The 17,322-nt window shown below is 44.5% G+C and overlaps 1 protein-coding gene across 1 annotated transcript in view; it reads left to right on the plus strand.

Annotated features, from left to right (window-relative positions):
- The first annotated feature begins 12,584 nt into the window (after positions 1–12,584).
- JAK1 (Janus kinase 1) overlaps positions 12,585–17,322 on the plus strand; it is a 245,042-nt gene continuing 240,304 nt past the window's right edge. The window contains exon 1 of the mRNA XM_068964049.1: positions 12,585–12,661. The gene's annotated coding sequence lies outside the window, so the exon portion shown is untranslated. The remainder of the gene's footprint in view (positions 12,662–17,322) is intronic.

Below are 17,322 nucleotides of genomic sequence, written 5' to 3' on the forward strand. Positions count from 1 at the left end.
GAAATGATTAAGCTAGAAATGATTAAGCTTAATGAGGAAGTCATGTTGAAACCTGAGAATGGCTAAAAACGAGGCCTCTTGCACCAAACAGTTGGCCAAGTTGTGAATGCAAAGGAAAGGTTCTTGAAGGAAGTTAAAAGTGCCACTCCAATAAACACAAGAATCATAAGAAAGCAAAACATCCTTATTGCTGATATGGAGAAAGTTTCAGTGAGTGAAGTCACTCAGTCATGTCCAACTCTTGGCAACTCCATAGACTGTAGCCTACTATAGACTGTAGCCTATAGGCTTCTCCATCTATGGGATTTTCCAGGCAAGAGTACTGGAGTGGGTTACCATTTCCTTCTCCAGGGGATCTTCCCAACTCAGGGATCGAACCTGGCTCTTTCGTGTTGAAGGCAGATGCTTTACCCTCTGAGCCACCAGGGAAGCAAGCCTAATCCAGAGCAAAGCCCCAACTCTGTTCGATTCTATGAAGGCTGAGAGAGGCGAGGAAGCTGCAGAAGGAATGTTTGAAGTTAGCAGAGGTTGGTTCATGAAAGAAAGAAGCCATCTCCATAACATGAAAGTGCAAAGGGAAGCAGCAAGTGCTGAGTCTCAGAAGCTGCAGCAAGTTATGCAGAAGATCCAGCTAAAATAATTAATGAAAGTAGCTACACTAAACAATCTAGGGCTTCCCTTGTAGCTCAGTTGGTAAAGAATCTGCCTGTAACGCAAGAAACATGGGTTCAATTGCTGGTTCGGGAAGATTCCCTGGAGAAGGAAATGGCAATCCCCTCCAGTATTCTTGCCTGGAGAATCCCACAGACAGAGGAGCCTAGCAGGCTACAGTCCCTGGGGTCACAAGAGTCGGACACAACTTAGCGACTAAAGCACCACCACACTAAACAATAGATTTTTAATGTAGACAAAACAGCCTTCTCTAGGGAAAAGATACCACCCAGGACTTTCACGGTTAGTGACGAGAAGTCAATGTTTGATTTCAACGTTTCAAATTCACTTGTTATTAGGGGCTGATGTAGCTGGTGACTTTAAATTGAAGCCAAGGTTCATTTACCATTCTGAAAATCCGAGGGTCCTTAAGAACTATGCTAAATCTACTCTTCCTGGGCTCTATGAATCGAACAACAAAACCTGGATGATAGCACACCTGCTGACAAAATGATTTATTGAATATTTTAAGCCCAGTGTTGAGACCTACTCTTAAGACCTATGGCTCAGAAAAAAAAAAAAAGATTTCTTTCAAAATATTAATATTTATACAATGCACCTGGTCACTCAGAGCTCTGATGGAAACAAATGAGATAAATGTTTTCATGCCTGCTAACATCCACCCTACAGCCTATGGCTCAAGGAGTACAGTAATTCTGACTTCCAAGTTTTATTAAGAAATGCATTTCATAAGGCTATAGATGTCATAAATAGTATTCCTCTGATGGATCTGGGAAAAGTCAATTGAAAAGCTTCCGGAAAGAATTCAACATTCTAGATGCCATTAAGAATATTTGTGATTCATGGGAAAAGGTAAAATTATCAGCATTAATAGGAGTTTAGAAGAAGTTGATTCCAACACTCATGGATGACTTTGAGGAGTTCAAGACTTCCGTGGAGGAAGTAATTGGAGATGTGATAAAAAATTGCAAGAGAAGCAAAATTAGAAATGCAGCCTGATGATGTGACTAAATTGCTGTAACATCAGTTTAAAACTTTAGTGGATGAAGAATTGCTTCTTACGAATGAGGGAAGAAAGTGATTTCTTTCTAAAACAATTTTATTTCATTATTTATTTGATTTTTGGCTGTGTTGGGTCTTCATTGCTGCCCAGGGGCTTTCTCTAGTTGTGGCAAGTAGGGGCTACTCTCTAGTTGTGGTGCTCGGGTTCCTCATTGCAGCGGTTTCTCTTGTTGCAGAGCCTGGGCTCCAGGACGTGAAGGTTTCAGTAGCTGTGACACGTGGGCTCAGTAGTTGCAGCTCCCAGACTCTACAGCACAGGCTCAATAGCTGTAGTACACGGGCTTAGTTGCTCCAAGGCATGTGGCATCTTCCTGGAATCAGGGATCAAATCCATGTCTCATGCATTGGCAAGTGGATTTTATTTTATTTTATTTTTTTACCACTGAGCCACCGGGGAAGCTTGACAGTGATTTCTTGGGATGGAATCTACTCCTGGTGAAGATGCTGAGAAGATTGTTTAAATGACAACAAAGGATTTAGAATATTACATAAACTTAGTTGATGAAGCAGTGGAAGAGTTTGCGAGAACTGACTCCAAGTTTGAAAGAAGTTCTACTGTGAATAAAATGCTATCAAACAGCATTGCATGCTACAGAAAAATATTTTGTGAAGGAAAGAGTCAATCAATTTGGCAAACTTCATTGTTGCTTTATTTAAGAAATTGCCACAGTGATCTCAACAGTCAGCAACCATCAACACTGAGGCAAGACCCTCCACAGGAAAAAAGATTACAACTCATTGAAGGTTCAGATGATGGTTAGCTTTTTTTTTTTTTAAGAACTAAAGTATTTTTAAATTAAGGTCTGTACATTTTTTTAAGACACAATGCCACTGCACACTTTTAATAGATTACAGTATGGTGGTGGTCATGTCCTACTCTTGCAACCCTTATGGACTGTAGCCTGCCAGGCTCCTCAGTCTGTGGGATTCCCCAGGCAAGAATACTGGAGTGGGTTGCCATTTCCTTCTCCAGGGGATCTTCCTGACCCAGGAATTGAACCCATGTCTCCTGGCATTGCAGGCAGATTCTTTATCGACTGAGCTATGAGGGAAGCCCTAGATTAAAGTATAGTGTTGACATTATTTTTATATGTACTGGGAAACCAAAAAATTCTTGTCACTTACTTTATCCTGATACTCCTTTTTTGTGATATTCCAGTTATTAAGGTGGTCGGGAACCTAATTTGCAGTGTTTCCAAGTTATGCGTAAAAAGAAAATTCTTTAAGTACTCAGAAGAGTGGAGAAGGAAATGGCAGCCCACTCCAGGACTATTGCCTGGAAAATCCCATGGACGGAGGAGCCTGATAGGCTACAGGGGTCGCAAAGAGTCAGACATGACTGAGCGACTTCACTCATTCACTCACTCAGAAGAGAGTTAACAGGTGACATTAGAGAGTGGCTGAACTACAAGAGGAAGCCAGTCATGCAAAGACCAGAGGGAGGAGCATCCTAGGCACCATTTTTTTGTTGTTGTCCCTTACCACTCAAGGTCCTCCACTCCCTCTTTACTCAGCCTAAAATTCCCCAAACTCCCTCAATCAGCTTAATTCTGTCACACTCATTGGGAAAATCACAACCTTGTTCAAATTCAACTTTCCACCCACACTGGTCTCACTTTAAGCTTGTTACTTGTGTGTGCTAAGTTGCTTTAGTCATGTCTGACTCTGTGGGACCCAGTGGACTATAGCCCACCAGGCTCCTCTGTCCATGGGATTCTCCAGGCAAGAATGCTGGAGTAGGTTGCCATTGCCTCCTCCAAAGCTTGTCACTTAAGAAGCCCTTACTGTTTCCCAGCTAATATCTGCTGACTCCCTGATCCGTTCACTCTCCTGCACCCTACAGTCATATGTTCACTTTCTGCTAACACCCTTGTCTCTCTTTCCCCCTATCTTCACACTCAGCTCATGACTGTGCTTCTTTCTTGAGAAAACTGAAGAGTCAGAATCCACATGTCCATAAAGGTGTACCAGGTGAGACCCTGCCCTCATAGCACACTCAGAGATCCTGTATAAAAGCTTCCACGTATACATTCTCCCCCTCCCCTAGGGGACTCTATGTCATGAACTTTCCCTCTACTGGATCCTTTCCGTCAGTGTATGAATTGTTTCAAGCACTTTGAAGACAAGCAACCAAAAACCACCCCTTGACCTGATTTCCCTTATTTGATTACCAAATTACTTCTCTGTGAGCTTTTGTATGAAGAAGGAAATGGCAACCCACTCCAGTTTTCTTGCCTGGAGAATCCCATAGACAGAGGAGCCCTTCAGGTTACAGTCCATGGGGTCACAAGAGTTGAACACGACTTAGTGACTAAACCAAGCTTTTGTGGCCAAACACTTGTCTACACTGCTGCTGCTGCTGCTGCTAAGTCATTTCAGTCATGTCTGACTCTGTGCGACCCCACAAGACGGCAGCTCACCAGGCTCCGCCTTCCCTGGGATTCTCCAGGCAAGAACACTGGAGTGGGTTGCCATTTCCTTCTCCAATGCATGAAACGGAAAAGTGAAAGTGAAGTCGCTCAGTCATGTCCGACCCTTGACCCCATGGACTGCAGCCTACCAGGCTCCTCTGTCCATGGGATTCTCCAGGCAAGAACATTGGAGTGGGTTGCCATTTCCTTCTCCAATGCATGAAAGGGAAAAGTGAAAGTGAAGTCGCTCAGTCGTGTCCAACCCTTGACCCCATGGACTGCAGCCTACCAGGCTCCTCTGTCCATGGGATTCTCCAGGCAAGAGTACTGGAGTGGGTTGCCATTGTCTATACTAGCTGCTTCTAATTCCTCTTCTCCGGTTCTCTCTTAAAATCTCTCAAATCCAGTTTTTGTGCCACCATTGATCTGGTCTTTTCAAGGCCAACAAGACAGACAGAAATAAAACCCTACCATAAAGAAGCATGAAAGAGGCACCCTGAGTAAAAGGAGAGGGTGGATAGGTGGGACAAAGTTCTAAATTCTAGCAGCTGGGTTGACTACCTTTATCATAAGAATTCCTTAGGTAAACTGTTTCCTTCTACTCCATTTGAACAATACTTCCTTTCTATACATTGTATTTATTTTCTCTGGAATCTACTGTTGTGCAGTTTCTGAACATCAGATTAACCTGCTCACCATTTAGGAAAAGTAGAGTTAAAATCATAGCAGAGAGGGAGAGAGTGTTCATTTACATTTAACTGTAAAAATCAGTGTGGAATCTCAGACATGTAGCAATCTCTTTTACTCAACCAGAAATATATATTTTTTTAGTTTGAGAAAGAATTACACCCACCCACCCACCCACCCCTGAACAATATCCTTTTATTTGAAAATGAATGTAGTTGCCATTTGAAATAATTTTGAGCTATCCCTCTTTATAATTGGCCTTGCCAGAAATTTTGTATATTAATCCCAGGAAGGTTAAAAAATCCAGCTGCAGTACTTTGCTTACTGATCTTATGAAGAGGGGCAACTCTGACTTACCTCAGTGAGGTCACCTCAACTCCTTTTGTGGGCAAGGTGTTCCTGTTGGAGACTGCACCAAATGAGGTAGACATTTGACAGCTGTCCTGGTCAGCTGGATAATACATGAAACCTCAGTGACTTGTGCAGATCAGTGCTTAGCAAAATCCAAGTCACAACCTATTAGTGGGTTATGAAATTAATATGGTGGGTTAATCAATTTTTGGCTTCCCTGGTGGCTCAGCAGTAAAGAACCCACCTGCAATGCAGGAGACATGGGTTCCATCCCTGGGTCAGGAAGATCCCCTAGAGGAGGGCACAGCAGTCCACTCCAGTATTCTTGCTGGGAAAATCCCATGGACAGAGGAGCCTGGTAGGCCACAGTCCATGGGTTCACAGAGTCGGACACAACTAAAGCGACTGACAACACACACAACCAATTTTTTAAAAGATGAAATACAGAAGAAAATACCAGAGTTCAGTACACACACTCCAAGTGTGACATAGTTCATGAGACTTTGGCTTCTGTTATGAAGAAGTACATCTTGGATTATAAAATTAAAATTTTAAAAATTAAAGCCACTGCTCTAGATTCATTTATAATATAATAGCCAGAGTGGTTGAATGCACTAATCAAAATTAGAGGACATTTGGAAAATTTCCACATCATATTCAGCGTTATATATCACCAGGCATGAGCAGACACAAGGGAAATACAGAGCAATTTAGAGAGAAGTTTTCCTGTGTAGCACCAGGAAAAGAGCTTGCAAGTCATCTCCAATCTAAACTACCATCCTAGAGACTTCATAATTTACAAACCACTTTCACAAACTTCATCTTATTTGAGGCTCTTGTTCAGCCTTTATAGTAGGCAAGACAGGAAGGCGACAGCATCTGAGACAGGTTTCAATGATCCATCTAGTTTAGTCAGGAGTCCAGCCAGCAGCTGGGAGAAAGGATCTAGCCCCACAGCCCCAGGGAGAAAATTGGCAAGGTTGAAAAACCACGTGTGGGTCCTAGCCAAGTAAACTGGGGTTCAGGGCAGAACTCCAGTTTCATGAGGGAGAATGGAAAAGATGAAGAGGAGCTGGGGCAGAAGCCCAGATATTAAACAAGGCACACAAGTGGCCAGGCCCAGCCCATCCACAGCACACTGGTGGATTCTAAGCTCACACTTGCAGAGTTCCAGAGCCCATAACTGGCTTGTGAAGAAGCAGCAGCAGAATATCACGTGGATAAGGGGCAGGATGGAGAAGATCTCTCAAGAACTGATGAAGGCATGAAGAGACCAGTGGGGAAAGGGAAGTTAATTCTTTTGTCTTGCATGAGTAGGGAGGGCTGCCAAATAAAACACAGGGTGCCCCACTGAAATCCGGATTTCAGATAGACAGTGAATATTTTCATGTAAGTGTGTCTTTTGCAATCTTTGAGACACATTTATACCCAAAATTGTTGTTTATCTGAAATTTAAATTTAACTGGGCAGACGGTATTTTTATTTACTAAATCTAAATTTACCCCTACAGGTGGGTCTTAGAGAGGATGAGGCTAGAAGGCTTGACAGAACAAGATCTTAAATAATTCTGTGTGCCATGCTTGGTGGATAATAGGAGGCCAAGAAAAATTTTAAGCATGGGAATAATATAATTGGATTTATATTTTAGAATCACCATTATAGTAGTCCTTTGAATAACAAAATATTTCAGATAGATAGAAACTGAGAGACCAGAAAGCTGTTTAAATAGCCTGGGTTTGAGAATTGAAAATAACTTTGCTCACTTCACAATTCTCCCTAACACTAGTGAGATTTCCAGGTTTTCATGGACTACAGAGACCAGTGTATTCTTTGAAGAGCTGCTTTTTGTTTCAAGGAATAAAAAAATCCTTTGGAAGTGGGGCAAGGAATATATATTTTATTTTTTCTCAAACTCAGTATCTGTCACATTCTTCTTGAGGAGGCTGGAAAGATACCCCATATATCGGTCTGCCACTAGTTAGCTCATGTCTTGCTCACCATTGATTATCCCATAGGTAATCAATAAACACTTGTTGAATGACTTTCTTAAGGGAAAAGTCTATCTTCACCATATTTGTTTCTTTAGCATCTGACCCAAGGCTGGGAATAAGTTTCTCAGAAAACAATTCTTGATTAGAGTGATCTAATTAATTAACAACTAGAAGTGCTTCCTATTAACTATAGTTGTCTAACATTACTTCAAAGGTACAACCTGGCATATTTTTCACATGAATGATACTGGACCAGAAAGCTTTTCAAAATCTGCAGAAAGCTTTTCAAAATCTGATGCTGTTTAGATGCAGTTTTAAATGTAGTCTTCCTCACTTATGTGAAGATGTGTGGAGTTTTCTTTTGAGATGTTTTTGTTTGGGGTTTTTGTTTTTGTTTTTTTGGCATCTTCCTAACTGCTTCCACAAGTATTGTCATTGCCTGGGTATTAATAAATTAGATCTTAATTAAATATCTCTCAGGTAGATCATCATAAAGTGGTATGAACCAAGTATTTGTCTTCAGTTCTCCAGTATCAGGATAGTGACTGGCATATGGATCTTTTCCAAGGCTGAAGTGTGAACCTGAAAGCTGGACTTATTTACCTTCATAGTCAGAGAACTTTCATCAATAGCAGGTTTGTTGAAGGGTCAAGGGCAAGAAGCCAAAGGGATGGAATAATTCTAAAAAGTGCATCTGGTAAATACAAATACAATAACAAAATTATTACAGATACTTGTTATTAAAAATTCTGTTCCAAGTACCATGTGAGGTCTTTGCATTTATTTTATTACATTTTGATTAAATTTAAATCTTAAAATTCCTCTTTGAGGTAGGTGTTGTAATTGTCATTTTATATGTAAACAAATAGAGAATCAGAACTGATGAATAATTTACCCAGGATGACACAGCTAATAGATTGGCAGAGCTGAGATTAGTACCCGATTCCAAAGTTCATCTCACACACCAAGAATTGCCATTTTTCAAGTGTGTATTTAGAGAAATGAAAGAAAATTGTTGGAGTGCCTACAAGAGCTCTCTTTAATCAGCAGCTATGTAGTTATCACAGAGGATTTAAGTTTGATAAAGAATATAATGATGTGAGCGTATGGATATGGAAGACAAGAGATATAGAGGTATTTCTTATGTTTTTGCGCTGCGCTCCTTTTTCCTCTGTTTAACTTTGTATTTAAGTGAGCATGTGCCTTTACATGTAATTAGGCCTCACCTTCACCTTGCTAGAAGTTGATACGGTTGCCCTTAAAATTATTATCACACATATTATCTGGGATGAAACATATAAACTTTATTGTTTTTTTAAACTTTTCATTTTATATTGGGGCATAGCCAATTAAGGGATTCCCAGGTGACCCAGTATGTAAAGAATCTACCCGAGACACAGGTTAAATCCCTAGGTGGGGGAGATCTCCTGGAAGAGGAAATGGTAACCCACTCCAGTATTCTTGCGTGGAAAATCCCATGGACAGAGGAGCCTGGCAGATACAGTCCATGGCGCCACAAAGGGTTGATCACAATTGAGCACACAGGCACACATAGGTGATAAACAATGTTGTGACAGTTTCAGGTGAACAGCAAAGGGATTCAGCCATACATATACCCGTATCCGTTCTCCCCCAAACTTTCCTCCCATTCAGGGTACTGCATAACATTGAGCAGAGTTTCATATGCTATACAGTAGGCCTTTGTTGGTTAGCCATTCTAAATACAGAAGCACCCATTCAAACATACGAACTTTAGCGGTTACAGTCAGTAATACCAACTTCTCTGTCTTGTCCAAATGAATACGTGCAGTTCATATTCAGATATGCAATGGAACTTCACCAGTCTAGATTTGTCTGAGCTCCCTTGTGACAGTCTGGACCTTCCTGCAAGCTGTAAATATAATTACATACACTAACTGTTCTCTAATCCTTTAAAGTTGCAAATATGCACTTTTTGTCCAAGTGCCGACATCTTGCCAGCAGCCCTCTTTGGTGTGCTCAACCCAGCCTCTTCACTTAGTTCACTGGGTTCCAAGAAGAATCAGAGTCTCATAAAGAATGCTGCCTCTGATCATTTAATTCCAGGCTGAGCAGGGTAAAATCAGGTTGAACTTCACCAACATTTGCAATCTATGAAAGCAAAACTCAAAGTGTTGGCATAACTAATTATATTAATTGGATAGGATCTGAAGATGAGGAACCAAATGCCTTAAAAAGAGGGGAGATAAGAGTTGATTTTTTTTTTTTAATTGAGGGCTTCCCTGGTGACTCAGTGGTAATGAACATGCCTGCTAATACAGGTACAATCCCTGATCTGAGAAGATCCCAAATGCCTTGGAGCACCTAAGCCTGTGTACCGCATCTATTGAGTCCTGCTCTGGAGCCTGGGAGCCACAACTGCTGACCCCACATGCAGCAACTGCTGAAGTCCCAGGGCCATAGAGCCCCATGGCTCTGCAGTGAGAAGCCAGCACATCACAACTAGAGCAAAGTCCCCATTTGCCACACCTAGAGGAGAGCTTCAGCAGCAAAGAGAATCAGTGCAGCCAAATAAATAAATAAATTATTTTTAAAAATAACGAAATTAAAAATTTTAGATAGCAAATGATTTGCTTGGCTCTGTAAATTAAAAGCCTGCCCAAAAATGGTCCAGGTGTAAGCATCAAAAAGCACCTCCAGTGTTCTGCTTTCCCCAAAAACATGGAAGGAATTTCCTACAAATGGTCAGGATGTATTTATGGAAAAAATCCTCTTCAGACCTTTATATGCTCAATCATTGCCAGACAGGGTGCTAAACATGGGAGATATAATAGGAGCATGGTCCTGACCCTCTTGGTCAGAGAAGTACATCAGCTGTCCTGTACAGTAAATGTTAAAGGAATCATGAAATAAATATAAAAAGGACACAGTGAGTGCCCAAAGGAGTGGTCATCTCTGTGATTCTAATAAAGTGAATTCATAGCAATCATGTAGGGTTGTTCAGTGAGATAGCAAACTCTCCATGTAAAGGTGAAGCAGAACCTCAATGAACAGATAAACAGGAGTCAAGGCACAAGAAAAGGGGTTTTGAAGAAGCAATCAGTTCACAGCAGTCCTAAGACATGAAAGATCTGGTAAGTGTTCTCCATCTTTAATATCTAGGATACGAATTTCACAAAGCAGAACTGCTGCTCTACGTCGTCGTTAACTCCCCCCTCCCCCACTCTCCATCGCCACTCCCCTAACAGATACATCAGGTGAGCAGGGCTCAATTATTCAAATTGAATGTGTGACCTGGAGCAACTCCCGTCACTACTCAGAGCCTCAGTGTCTTTGCCTGAGAACTGAGGAACCCTGTTCGCTCTAGTCCATTTCTGCTCTGAATTGCGAATAGTACAAGAAACCAGAAAGGAAACTCCAGAGAAACAAAAGTGAAAGTGCCAAAGGAAATACAATAGTAAACAAAAGCACAAAATTCTATAGCTCACTGAAAAATGTGGCAGAGTTCCAAAATACTTTTTTTCAGCAGCCCGTGAACACGAGACTTGGGAGAGAATGAACTATCACGCCCTCTGAATGTGAATGACATGAGTGTAACGCGAATCCACCTTGCTCCATGCAACCGTCTTCTTAAACAATGCTCCCTGACCGCGAACAACCATTTATTACGATCTTCTTTCTAAATAAGTCAATCCACGAGGAAAGGTCGGTCCCCTCCTGACAAATCCCTCGGAACACCACACAAGAGTGTGTTCCGCTTCGGGATGAGAGAGAAAAGAGGGTAAAGAAAGAGAGGAAGGAAAGATTCGAACTGATACTAGATTCTGCCTAGTGTTGCCACGCGGTTGTTATGCACAACAGCAGGGAAGCAAACTATTTTAAAACTTGGGAAATACGGTAGCCTTTGAATTTGATCGTTTCTTCCTTAATGTTAGTGAGACTTCTTTGCATCTAACCCAGAAAGGTACACCCGCCTGGGAGCGAGAGCGCGAGCTCTGGGGTGGACCAGCAAGTGGAGGCGGCCAGAATGGACCAAGCTGACAGCTTCGCAGAGCGTTGGCTGCGGGTGTGGGACCGCAACCCGCAACCGCCACGGCTAGAGGGGTCGATCTGGACCAACCGGTGTCAGAGGGTTCCCTAGGTGGGAGGATGCTCCGGGCCCGCCCCGGGAGCCTCCCTTCTCCGAGCAGAAGGAAGGGCGCTCAAACGCGTGCACACGCAAACACACACACATCCTTCCCGTGGAGTTGTGTCTCGTCTCCCTTTTGTTTTTCTCCCTTCCCGGTCAAGAGACCCGGAAGTTTTTTTTTTTTTTTTAAATCCAGTCTCTCTGTCTTTTCCAACCCCCACCCCCCCCTCATCTATCACATGGCAGAGATAGAATAAAAACAGAAAAATGGCGACGGTCACGTTGTGGCGAGCACGTTGTATCCTTGCTGCGTCATTAGATAATCCTCATGCAAATAGCGGGAAGAACAAAGGAAAGGGGGGGTCCAGGACCCCCCCAGGGGCGCAGGTGGGTGTGGGGGCGGCGTGCCGGGCGCGGGGGCGGCGGGGCGCGCGCGGAGCCGGGCGCCGGCGGGAGACGTGTGGCCGCGCGGGGCTCGGTGCGCCGAGAGTCTACGTCCGTGTGCGCGCCCCTGCGGCGCGGTGGAGCGCTGGCCGGGCCGCTCCTGGCCGGGTCTCGCGGCGCCCGAGCCCGCCCGCCCGAGAGCACGGGAAGCCGCGGGGCGAGGAGAGCGGTTCTGGCGAGGCCCGCCGCGACGCGCGCACCCTCACACGCACACGCCGCCGCGGGGCTCGGCCGGCTCGGCCGGCTCGGCGGCCGCGCGGGGGGCGGGCCGGGCGGCGGCGGCTGGGGCTGAGGGCGCGCCGCTGCCCGGCGCCCGCCCTGCAGCCTCCGCGGGGGACTGCACGCAGCTCGCCACCTCGGGGTAGGCGGCGGGGCGCCGGGGCGGAGGCTCGGGGCGGGCTGGGACCCCGCACGGACTTGGAGGGTGTTGCTGGACTGGTTTTGTTGTGGTTGGGATGTTTTTGGTCTTTTTCCTTCCCCTGCGGGGCGGCGGGGGCGGGGGCCGACCTCGCCCATCGGCATTTCCGCGGTTTACCTCTGGCCCTCGCTGGGGTGTCAGGAGCGGCGCAGGTTGAACGAGGGCGCGGGGAGACCCCCGGTGTCCCGCTCCGGCCCCCTGGCGGGGCAGTGGCGCGGAGGGGCGGGGCGGGTGTGTGTAAATGTTGCGCACTCGCTTTTCCCCCACCCCCGCCTGCTTCCAGGCAGCTGGCGTGGGTCCCTTGCCGTCCGGCGGCGACTGTAAATAGAGCCTGGATGTTGTTTACATGAAGGATCCGGCGGGAGGAGTCTGCGAGGAGGAGGCGGAGGAGGAGGAGGAGGAGGGAGGGAGGAGAGAGGAAGACCGGAGTCCCCGCGGCGGCGGTCCGGGGCGAGGGTGAGCCCCGCGCGGCGCGGGCACCGGTCGCTACCACGAGGCCGGGACGCCGGACCCAGGGGTAGGAGGGAGAATGGGCGCGGGGCGGGGAGATGAGGGGGGTCTGTCTGAGTGGCATTTTTAGCTTACAACCTGCCACGCAGATTCTCCGGGGCGAGAGGGGAGTGGTGTGCAGGGAGGGCGGGGAAGCCTTGATTTCTCCGCACGTTCGTGCTCGCATCCCCGATCTTTTCCCGCTTCCTCTTGGGGCTCACCTGTTTATTTCCATCAACCAGAGCTTGCAGTTGGTTTGTGTGTGTGTGTGTAGGCATGAGAGGCTGTTCCTTTTATTAGAAGCATTATTGGGGAAGGAAGGATGCGTGGCTGTAATTTATGCCGTCTCAGTCGCTTTTCAAGAAGGGGGAGGGGACTTGGCGAAGATCGCCTGCTCCCGGCCGTAGCTGACCCCATGGGCGTAACCCCTGCCTTACCCCTTCCGAGGAATCTTTTCCCTCACTCAGCTACCCGCAGGCCAGCTACCACCTTCTTGGAGAAGGACCACACCTGTGCTTATTCCTCTCTTTGGAGGAGAGGTGGGCTGAAAAACCGACCAGCTTTCCCAAAGCTGTTAACCAAGCCCTCCCGTCCCAGAATCCCAGGCTTTCACCTGCCGATTGCGCTGGCCACCTCCGTCCCCCCACCCACCCCTGCAAGTTGTCTACAGATGTATCGGGATTTTTTCTTGCTTCTGGACCTGCAGCTCACGACCAGCAACTAACTGCTGGGTTTAGACAGAAAGAAGTGATCTCCTTGGGCTTAGTGTGCGTTCTTCGTTCCCCAGTGGGTCTTAAGATGGAATCTGCCCCCTCTATTCTTTCGCTAAGAGCTTAGTCCAGAATCTGGCCTGAGTAACCAGTTTCTGGCTCTCTTTCTCTGGGCCCCACCCTGGCCCCTCTTGGTTCTCCGAAGCCAAATACGCCTCCCAAGCAGAAGGCACACCCTGCCCTAAATCTAACCATTCCAAAAGGGAGGAGGAAACAGTGGAAGAGAAGGGACCCAGGGGTCTTCTTTCTGTCCTGAGTATCCCCAACCGCAGTTTCCTCTTCAACCCTCCTGCATTTATAATCTATTTATTCTTCTTATCAGCTGCTCCCCATTTTTGCCTGTAGTACTATGATAGATATTTAGGTGGGGATGGAGGTGTGGAAAGAGATGTCACCCCTGTTCCCTAGTGTGAGACATTTTCATTCTCAGTCTTTCCATTTTTGAGATGCTTAACAATTAAAATATGTAAATATGTTTGCACGCTTCTTTGAACTTGTTTTCTTGCTGGCTAATGAATAGCTGGGATTCAGAAAGGAGAGGGAGAAAGCGATCAGAGGTGCACATTCTCCCTTAGGTCCCCTTTATGAGCATCCCCCAGAGTTGCTGGAGGAGACCCTTCAATGAAAGCGAGCAGTCTCCCTTCCATGACATCACCACCTAAGCCCTTCCAACTTTAGCTTCAGAACAGGAAGAAGGCTCAAAATAGAACTACCTTAGGAGTCCAGCTCCTTTTAGAAGATCAACTTTTAAGTCAGCTGCAGGAGAAACACTGAACTTTGACACGCGGAGAGAAAGCTGCGGTGTTTGTAATTGGTTCCTTTGGGGAAGGGTCTGGCAATACTTTCCATGTGTATTCAGAAAAGCTTTTCCCAAGATAAGTTGAGTACCTAAGCCGATGAATGATTAATTGAATAGTTTGAGATTCGTTTATTGAATTATTCATGTGTTTCAGTATGTCAACAGTAACAAGTACTTTTTGGAATGAATTAAAGAGGGGCTCCTGGAATGTGTTTCAGGGAGTTTGCTGGAGAGAGAGGAGGTTGGTGGGGGGTAGGAGGGAACACTTGAAGGCAAGGAGTCTGAGGATGCAGTGACAGCAGTGGTGAGTATGGAAGTTGAGAGGCTTCCTATAAACAAGGCCTGTAACTTTTACAGGGTGACTAATATCCTGGACAAAGAAATAATGATGGCAGGATTTTCCACCTTTACCTTGAAAGTTAACTTGGTATCTTTGAATCATGATGTTTCCGTTTTTATTTTTCCCTGAATTCTCAGAGCTGAAAGAGTTGTTCATTCTTTAGAAAGGGCTTCTTAATAAGTGATCATCACTGACGTATTAACAACTTAAAGATTAGGAGGGCAGAAAATACCTGACATCATTTGAGTAACCAGTGAGTGCTGTAGAGTGACTTGCTGGGTGAAGGGTTCTGATTTTAAAAAATCCAGGTGACAGGATCTTCTATACCTCTGTCAGTGCAGTAGCCACTAGCTACGTGTGGCTGTCAAGCACCTGAAATCTGGTAGGGTGATAAGGAACTGATTTTTAAATTAAAAATTGGTGTTCAGTTTTTTGGAAAAGTTCATTATGTTTGGAAGTTGGGTGTATGTGTCTACTTTTTAAGCTGTGACTTTTATGAAATCTACAGATTATTTCTGATGAAATTTTAGTGTTTGAATTGAGATGTGTTAAGTGCAAATATGCCCTGGATTTCAAAGACTTAGTACAAAAAAGTAAAATGTCTCATTAATAATGTTTATATCGATTACATGTTCCAATGAAAATATTTTGGGTGTGTTGTGTTAAGAGAATATGTTGTTAATGTCATTTAACCAGTTTATATTTTATTTTATTTTTTTTTTAAATGTGACTACTGGAGTATCTAAGATTGCAAACATGACTTGCTTTTTGCTTATCTGGGACAGCACTGGTCCATGATATAAATCCTTTTTTTCTTAGGTTTAATTTCCAAAGAGGTGACTGCAGGAAATACAGTTATTTCATGTTTGTCAACCATTTACTTTGCCCTGCTATTTTCCATGTGGATTTGGGGACCCCCAAGAGTTACTATTACAGTACAAGAAAGTATTATACAGTACAAGTACAGTATAATAGTGACAGCCCTGCAGATTTCTCAGGAGGCATGCCTCCCTCAGGAAGGTTGGTAAAAATGTCCAGGGTATTGGAAGGGCTAGTAAGGGATATCGTGAGAAAATTTAGAGACCCACATATCTGGCCAGACCTGTTTTTGTAAAAGGTTTCTGGGAATACGAAACTATACCAGGGAAGAGTGTGTGGCACTTGGTGCTACAGTTGTGACACCTGGTGACATCTTAGTGATACCATGCACTTTAAAAAAATTTTCTCTTTCTCTGCTTTCACTTTCTGCCTGCACATCATAGCTCCACTGGTGGGAATCAAGCTCACAAAGTTGCTGATCCCTTTTCTCAAAAAAAGTATAATGTTGACCTGAATGGAATGTTGATATCTTTGGAGTTTGGTTTTATCTATTGAGGTTCAGTAAAGACACTGGAAGGGACTTGGGCGTTTAGTACTATCCCCTCATTTTACAGATGACAAACTATCAAGTACCTTGCCTGTTGACATATAGACCGAGGAATTCAGTATATACTTTTGTTGATAACCTATTTAGAGAATCCCTGAGAAATGAAGAAGTTTGTCCGTGAATCAGTCAAGTATTTGTTGAGCTTGCACTTTGTGGGAAGGACTGTGATTAATTTTGTGAAGGGACATAAAGAGAACAGGCTCTGACTTCAGGAACAAGACTGTAGACTTGAGGAAATCAAATGTAAACAGAACCACAGTAAATCACAGTTTAAGATCCAGCATGTCATGATGAGTGCAGTACCCCTGTGTTACAAGTAGAAACGTGTTCCTTTTCCATGTGTAACAAGTAGAAATGTGTTCCTTTTCCAGATGTAGGAATAGGAGCCCTGAGTGGTGGACTCTGCAGAAGAGAGGACTGTGCTTGTGTTTTTGCACCAGCCCAAGGCTCTAGAAGTGGAGGTCAGTGCATGCCTTTGGTATGGCCCCCCTTCAGCTGTCAGTTATGGGAATTTGAGAAGTAAGACCCAGCGTTGCTAAATGCAGTGCTGAGGAAATCACAGATTAATAGAAGATGACCAGAGTTTTTAGAGATGGTTAGCTAGGGGTGGATCAAGTTGAAGTTAGCTGGTATATTTCTAACTGGTTATTCTAAAAGAATATGGTAACAAAGGTGAAATGAAGTAAAGCTGACTTGGGAGCAGACTGTGAAATCCAAAATCTGGGGCAAAAATTGACTCTCAAGCAAAGTCCAAAAGTGAATTAAGTTGACAGCTGGACTACAAGTGTGTATGCTGAATACCTGTGTAAAGGAGAAAGTCCCATAGAATAGAATACTATATTCTGTCAAACATTAAGCAGGATGGTCCAGCTGCTTATAGATTCTTAGTCTCCTGGAGCTTTGGGGGCTGAAATCCCCATCATTTCATTCCTCTTTCTGTCTCAACATTACCGAATATAGACCTTCTGTGTTAGCTTTTTTCTACGTGACCTGCTGCTGTTATGGAGCGTGACTGTTTGGAGTCCAGTGCTTGGAATGGGTAAAGCAATGTCACCCCCTCTGTAATTAGTCCCAGTTAATGCTTCTCTGTGAGAATTGGGGCTGACTTGGCACCAGGCAATTGTCCTTGGCTTTTCCTTGACGTTTTAGCTGATTTATTTCTCCTAAAGAAAGAAAGAAAAATATGTAGCCTCCTCAATCCAGGTTTCCTACTAATCTTGACACCAGTTAGTTTTTAAACACTCTTAACAGCAAAGCTTTGCCATGAAACACAAATATACGTTCTCTGTCCTCCAGACAAAGCAGTAGTTGACATTTGGCATCTTCTGTTGACAGTGCATTTTTACATCTTGAC

Source organism: Capricornis sumatraensis, chromosome 2 (genome assembly GCF_032405125.1).
Source record: "Capricornis sumatraensis isolate serow.1 chromosome 2, serow.2, whole genome shotgun sequence".
Classification (NCBI taxonomy): domain Eukaryota; kingdom Metazoa; phylum Chordata; class Mammalia; order Artiodactyla; family Bovidae; genus Capricornis; species Capricornis sumatraensis.